At 51.7% G+C, this 7,809-nt stretch overlaps 1 long non-coding RNA gene across 1 annotated transcript; it reads left to right on the top strand.

Annotated features, from left to right (window-relative positions):
• The first annotated feature begins 1,469 nt into the window (after positions 1-1,469).
• On the top strand, positions 1,470-3,268 carry LOC140843830 (uncharacterized). The gene is made up of 3 exons (XR_012121793.1): positions 1,470-1,545; positions 2,101-2,166; positions 2,710-3,268. It is a non-coding gene; the product is annotated as an uncharacterized lncRNA (long non-coding RNA).
• Positions 3,269-7,809: the final 4,541 nt, after the last annotated feature.

Here is a 7,809-nt window from a genome sequence, read left to right as displayed (position 1 = left end):
AGGTTGGGATCCTGCCAAATGATGAAATTATCTGCCTTTTCTGAGCCTCAGTGTCCAGCTTTGGGAAATGGGACTGATCACACTCAGCTAGCAGGGCCACTGTCCCCACAGGTCTCCAGGAGGAGAGTCCCCACAAGACACTCTATTCCCTCCATACAAGCCAGCCTTCCCTTCCTCCCTTCCCAGATCTTACCCCCCCACCAGGTCACCCAAGTCCTTTGAACCCTGACCTCCATGAAGTCATTTGTTTCTCTACCACAGTCTGTTTCTGTGGCTGCCTGGGGCTCCCTCAAGGGCAGCACCACCTGCTACCTCACTCTCTGCCCCCAGCCCTCAGTACAGGCCTAAGTGTAGGTGGGCCACATGGAGAATGAGAGAATGGATTGAGTGGGTTAGGATGGTGGCTCTAGGGGCTGGAGTGGGCAGAATAAAGCCTCCCAAAGGTGTCCACATCCTGATCCCCAGAACCTGTGAATGTTACCTTATTGGCAAGAGACTTTGCAGGTGATTAAGTTAAGGCTCTGGAGATGCGAAGAAATTCCCCCTGCAGACAGCAGCTTCAGCCTGGGCCTGAGTGTTCCACCTGTCCTTGCTGAGGTGGACAAAATCTCCAGTCCTTGTAGATTTCAGGCTCTCCTAGCCAGCCCCCACAGCTGCATAAACCCATTCCTCACAGCTCTGTTTCTCTGTTTGAACCCCGAATTGGACTTCAGGGTCTGTATTTGAGAGGCTATTTAGAATGGAGTCATGGCGGGCACAGGAGAATCAGTCCAGGAATCGCCTGGAAGGTCAGATACCCCTCAGCTGGAGTCTTTGTCATCCCAGGTCTGCAGGGAGGCTGGTGCACTGACCTTGGCTGTGGGCAGGGTGGAGGGGGAGTGCAGTGCCCTCAGGCAGCTGAGCAAACACCAAGTGAAGCACAGGGACAAAGCATGAGGGTCTGGGGAGCAGAGAGGGTCTGGAGGTGCTGGGAAAGCCGGGCCAAGCCATGCCAGATCTTGCTCCTCTGACCAGCTGGGGGGCGCTGGGGATATAGCAGAAGGTCAAGAGCAGCCCCTGGCCTCAGGAAGCACATGGTCCCTCTCCCAGGGTAGCCTAGTAGGTGTGGTGCCTGGAACATAGTAGTCACTGGACGGATTATCTGAGACTTGGCCTGGCCAATAGGGGCCCCGAGACAAGGCATTTGACAAGCAAGGTCTGGGAATAAAGGATGGCATCGGAACTGGGATGTGAAGGGGCCTGGGCTGGGAGGTCAGTGTCCAGAGAACAAGGCTGCCCACACCCTGAGGGAGGAGGGAGCCAGGCTGTGGCTGTGAGAGGAGAGCTCTGTTCCCGCCTGCCCTCCAGCCATCCACCCCATGGACAATTTTCCTTTTTAAGGGCAGGCCCCTCCTCCCCAACAGCGTAATCAGACCCAGGATCTCTGCCCCCACGCCCAGACCTCCATTTCCCCTCAGACCTCTCCTGGGCTGTGGTTTTAGCAAACAATTTGGATCCTTCTAGGGCTTGGGAGAGGAGGCCTGGGCCCCTTCCTTCTCAGTGGTGGTAAGAAATGCTCTGCATTCCTGAGTCCAGAGGCCAGGGGCAGATCCAGAGGAACAAAATTAAGGCCAAACCCAGATCCCCTCTCCCCTCCCCCAGCCGGACTCCTCCGAGCTTGCAGCGACCAGTGCCCAACTGTGTGCTCTCAGACAGCCCCTCAGGTGTGCGCAGGGCTACCTGGGGGCTGGTAGGCTGAGGCCTGACCCCTTAGGCCTTGGAGCAAGAGGCCCCAGAGAGCCCTAGAATGTTAGAGAACAAATTCCTGGGGCTTCCCACCCCAGAGGCTGGGCTCCTGTCTTCAGAGCTTCCCAGAGGAGGGCCCTGCCTGGTTGCAGAGTCTCCTCGTGATGCCCAGACTAGCCTGGCACTGGGAAGACTCCCCATATGAGTTTATTGATGGGGAAGTGAGGGCAGGGCAGGCAGTGAGATGTGGGGTATCAGAGAAGGCCACTACCAGGGGCTGCACCTGTGCTGGGCAGCCGGGTGTGAGCAGAGTAAGTAGCTTGGAGTATATGGCCAGGGGCTGTAGGTCTAGGTGGACTTCTATTTACACCTCAGACAACCCTGCAGTTCGACTACCATCACACACCCATGTCACAGATGAGAGGCCAAAGCCCAGAGAAAGTAAGTAACCTGTCCAGGGCGCACAGCAGGTAAGTGCAGGGGCCAGTACTGGGACTTCAGAGTCCCTGCTTTTAAGCAGCGGGCACACTGCCTTGGGGGAGGGAAGAGCACCAACAAAGGCCCAGAGGCAGAACGAACCTGCAGCATGAGGAAAACACGCTCTGCCTCCCAAAGCCGTGGGGCTGTGGAGGGTGGGCATGGAGCAGGCCCCGGGGACAGGAAGGAAGCTGGACAGGTTGACACGGGCCAGGTCAGGAGCAGCCTTGGAGACCACAGTGAGGAGTTTCCACTTTTATGTGTCCTTTGGAGACCAGTTTGCTACCAATAAACAGATACACTGAAAACCAGCAGGATTAGCCGACCTCTTGAGTCCTCCTGGCAGTAAGGTTTTAGGATGACCTGGGTCAGGCCTGCTCTGAGATGCAGGCCAGCTTGCTCAGGTTACCCCTGCAGTGGTTGGGGGCAGGTGGAGGAGCAGCGGCCATGCTGAGTCAGGAGTCAGAAGTCCAGGTCTCGACCCAGACCCTGACCCCCACTCCACAGGCACATCACCTGAGCCTCGGACAACAGTCACTCTGCGGCCCTGGAGTGCTGCTGGGCCAGTATGACAGTGACCATTTATGCAGACTCGCCAAGGCATTATCTCAGTGACTCCTCCCAGAGACTTACCCATCACCCCACCTGCCGACAGCTCCTGGGAAAATGATGAAGATGAGCTCTGCCATCCGATGGCTCTTTACAACCTGCAAAATGCTTTCGCAGCCCTGATGCATCTGAGCTTCCTACAAGCCCAGCAGCTGCAGGCTCTGCTATCTTGTTTAAGGATGAAGAGACCAAGGCACTTAGCGAAGAAGTGACCGGTTCCTGGTTCCTTGTCGTTTGGAAACAACCAAGAACTCCAACTGTGGCCTTTCCATTCCCTGTTTGCTTGTTTACCTTCCTGTCAAAAAACAATGTTTGCAAGCACCCAGCGCCATTCATCTTGCTGTCTTCTCCCTGAATCTGATCAAAACCCTGATAATGACAACAGTCATACAGCGGCTGCTTTTATTGAGTTCTTACTATGTGCTGGGCACCTACTTAATGTTTTATAAACATCAACTTAGTCCTCATGACAATTCTGTGAAACAGTTAATATGGTTATTCCCATTTTACAGATGAAAAGACACAGGCTCACTATGACATACACCTAGAAAGAGGCAGAGTTGGGCTTTGAGCCAACGCCAGGGTCCTAATCAGCGGCCAAGAGACCAGCCTGTCGCCCTCTCAGCCTGCCTCTCTCCCATCCCCCTCTCTGCATGTGCGTATGTGGCCTCTCCTCCTCAACAGATTATAAATTCTTCTGGAGGCAGAGCTACATTTTATGCCTCTGTGCATCCCTCCAGAGCACTAAGCATTTTGCTTTGCACATCATGAGGTCTCCACAAACGTGCTAAATGAATGAAATAGCTTCTCACTCTCCTACAGTGTCTTGAGGATTTCAAAGGATTGTGATGAGGTGAGGTCAGACAGAGCGGGATTCAAATTTCAGCTCCACCACTTAAAGTTGGTGTCATCTTGACCTCAATCTCCTCATCTATAAAATGGGATCCCAGGGCTGATGGGAAGATTTAAATGAGATGGGGCATGTTAAATCTCCCACTTCCAGGATGTGACAGGCAGAAAAATGACCCCCCAAAGGTGGCCATATCCTAATCCCTGGAACCTCTGAATAGTTAGTTTACATGGCAAATGGGAAATATATTTGCTCATCAGTTGACCTTCAGTAGGGAGATTATCCTGGATTACCTGGGGGGGCCCATTAGCCACAAGGGCCCTTAAACTGGGAAGCAGAAGGTGGAAGGGAAGTCGGTCCTCTAAGTGACTACGGAAGAAGGGTCAGACAGAGGCCCTGCCACAGGCTTTGAAGGGGGAGGGGGAAGGGGCCGCAAGTCAGTGAATGTGGGACGCCTCCAGAAGCTAGACCTGGGCAAAGAAATGGGTTTTCCCCAGAGCCTCCAGGAGGAACACAGTCCTGCTGCCACCTTCATTTTAGTGCAGTGAGACCAGTGTTGGACTTTGACCTCCGGAACTGTAAGATAACAAAGCACATGGTTTTAAGCCAAGTTCACGGTCATTTGTTACAGCAGCAACAGAGCAGCAAATGTGGGTTCCCTTTCCTATCTCTAGCTCCTTTACTCCCCCATCCACTCTGAAACACTACATAAGCGGCACGTGGACATGTACTTCATACATGAAGAAATGGGCTAGGAGGTACATGCCATGTCCCAGGTCCCACGTGCAGCAAGGTGGAGGTGGAATTGGAAGCCAGACCTCTGACTCTGACCCTGGACACTTTCTAGCATCCAGTGTATGTAAAATTAAATGAGGAGCTGAGGGGGTGGTTCTTATCTCCCCAGGCCGGCCCAGAAGCCCCAGCCTCTGCAGAGACCTGTCTCTCCCTGCCAGCTTCCATCCTCGCCCCTCTCCGCCCGCCAGCTCCTTGCCCTTATGTGTCCTTGTGTCTTCCAGGAAGGGGACTGAGGCCTTTCACGCTCTCCTCCCCCACCCCCACCCCCGTGCAGTGACACACCCAGCAGGTGCCCAGTGAACCTGGCATCTCCTCCCCGGCTCACCCAGCCACATCCCCACCTCCTTCTCTCCACCCCCCTGCTAAAGGCTGTGCTCAGAGCCCCTCCAAAGTGAGCTGCCCTGTCCTGAGCCACAGGGAGCCTGCACAGGCTGCCCAGTGGACTGGTAGGAGGCAGGCTGCGACCCCCATGGTCAGCTGACGGGGTCAGAGGGGGAACTGCACTTCCTGCTGGGCCCCTGGGGAGCCTTGTGTCTCAGAGAGGCCAGCTGGGTCTCCGTGCATGAGGACAGGGACAGGGGAGGGAGGAGAGGACAAGGAGGGGAGAGGAAAAGTTGGGCAGGGAGAGGGGGAAGGACAGGGCCAAGGGGAAGGGAGCAGAGGGGCTTGGGAGAGAGAGAAGAGAAAGGGGCAGAGAGGAGGAGACCAGAGACAGAAAGCATAAGAACAGAGAGGATCAGATGCAAAGAGGAAGAAGCAGGAAATGGAGTCAGAGAAGTAGGAGAGAGAAAGCAAGTGAGACTGCAGAGAGAAATGGTAAGAGCTTTCGAGAAAAAGAGTGGCCTGGACAAAGAGAAGCACAGGCAGGGAGACACCTCGAGGGGAACAGAAAATCCCTGAACTTCTGGACCTTGTGGATTTTCTTTTGAGTTTTCTGTGTCTGTGTGAGGCCTGCAGGCCTGGGGTCAGCAGCACAGCAAGCTGACCAATGAACATTGCTGTCGTGACCACTGATGGCCTGTTGGTATCAGCCTGGCCACTAGAGCCTAGAGGAAGCTGGCAGGGTAGGGCGGGGTGGGGGGTGAGGATGTTCAGCTGCTCCAAGCCTGGGGACAGGACCCCCTGGGGCCTTGACTTGTGACAGACTCCTGGGAAAGCCCCTGCCCACTCTCCCTCAAACACATCCAGAAATTCTCAGAGATCTCATTTTATGCTTCTCAGACCGGACACTTCTCAAGGAGGTGTAGAAGACTTTAAACCAGCCACTCAGGTTATAGAGTGGCCTTTGACAGCAGGCCAACCTGAGTTCAAATCCAGACTCTACTATCTACTTGCTGGGTGACCTCAGGGAAATAACTTACCCTTTCTGAGCTTGTACCTCCCAAATGTGACTGAGCTCCTGAAATAGCTCTTCTCAATCTGGCACTTACCTGGAAGGATCTCTCAGGGGCTTGAAACATCCTTCCACATGCCAAAAACAACTCCATAGTTAATAGTGAGTAATGTGGGGTTTTTTTTGGTTTTTTATTAAGGTATCATTGATACACAATTTTATGAAGGTTTCACATGAGCAACATTGTGGTTACAACATACACCCATATTATCAAGTCCCCCCCACACTCCATTGCAGTAACTGTCCATCAGCGTAGGAAGATGCTATGGAGTCACTACTTGGGGGTGCTATACTGCCTTCCCTGTGACCCCCCTACATTATGTATGCTAATCATAATGCCCCTCAACCCCCTTCTCCCTCCCTCCCCGCCCACCCTCTCATACCCCTCCCTTTTGGTTGCTATTCCTTTCTTGGAGTCTGTGAGTCTGCTGCTGTTTTGTTCCTTCAGTTTTGCCTTGTTTTATACTCCACAAGTGAGTGAAATCATTTGGTACTTGTCTTTCTCCACCTGGCTTATTTCACTGAGCATAATACCCTCTAGCTCCACCCATGTTGTTGCAAATGGTAGGATTTGTTTTCTTCTTATGGCTGAATAATATTCCATTGTGTATATGTACCACATCTTCTTTATCCATTCATCTACTGATGGACACTTTCATTGCTTCCATGTCTTGGCTATTGTAAATAGTGCTGCGCTAAACATAGGGGTGCATCTATCTTTTTGAATCAGGAATCTTGTTTTCTTTGGGTAAATTCCTAGGAATGGAATGACTGGGTCAAATGCTATTTCTATTTTTAAAAATAGTTTTTTGAGGGACCTCTGTGCTTTCCACAAGGGTTGAACTAGTTTACATTCCCGTCAACAGTGTAGGAGGGTTCCCCTTTCTCTGCATCCTCGCCAGCATTTGTTGCTCCTTGTCTTTTGGATGTTGGCTGTCCTAACTGGTGTGAGATGTTATCCCACTGCAGTTTTAATTTGCATTTCCCTGATGATTAGCGATGTGGAGCATCTTTTCATGCGCCTGTTGACCATCTGAGTTTCTTCTTTGGAGAAGCGTCTGTTCAGATCCTCTGCCCATTTTTTAATTGGGTTATTTGCTTTTTGGGTGTTGTTGATGTGTGTGAGCTCTTTATGTATTTTGGATGTTTCCTTAGTGAGTGATGTGATTTAATTGAAGGTTTGATATTGTAATAAGGGAGAGTTACTCTGCACAGGATGCAGGCAAATTGCACAAAAGTCCTTGATGGTCCCCGTCTGTACCCCCCAACAGCAGCCTCAATTCTCTCTCACCGTTTTGTCATCAGGCAGCCATTCCAGCATCCCTGGCTCCGACATTATGGTCTTCTCATTGCTTTTCTTTCTCTTGGGTAGAATATGTTAAGCCTCTCATCCCAAGGAGTTGAACCTCGTGGCTAAGAACAAAGTCTCCAGAGCTAGAAGAGCTATTAACTTCCTATTAGCTGTGTGGTCAAAGGTAACTGCCACATGCCTTCATTTCTTCATCTGCAAAATGGGTTGATAATAACAACGCCTACTGGAAAGAGCTGTTGTGAGGATTAAATGAGATAATATGTGTAAAATATTTAACAACAGTGCCCGGCACAGAATAAATGTCAAATAAATGTTAACGATTATTATTATCACTTCCTAGGACTACAAGGCTCCTCTTTAAGGTCTACTTACTTTAAAAGAGAGGGGGCCGTAAATAAAATTTCCCCCTTCAGAAACAGTTTTTCCTACTGTGTGGCAAAGAACATACTAAATCCAAGGCCACCTGACCACTTTTGAAACTCCTTCCTATGTTTGGGAGAATGTCCACATTATGATTCTCACCCCCTTCTTCTTGCCCTTCTGCAGCTGGGAAGAAGGCATGCACCCCAGCCTCTGCCAGCATCCAGCAGATCCGCACCGCAGACGCAGGGCCATGGCCTCAGCCTCCCAGGAGCCACGATGGTGGAG

Source organism: Manis javanica, chromosome 10 (genome assembly GCF_040802235.1).
Source record: "Manis javanica isolate MJ-LG chromosome 10, MJ_LKY, whole genome shotgun sequence".
NCBI lineage: Eukaryota > Metazoa > Chordata > Mammalia > Pholidota > Manidae > Manis > Manis javanica.
Note: the sequence above shows the minus strand (reverse complement) of the source record. Positions and strands in the feature narration are given on the sequence as shown.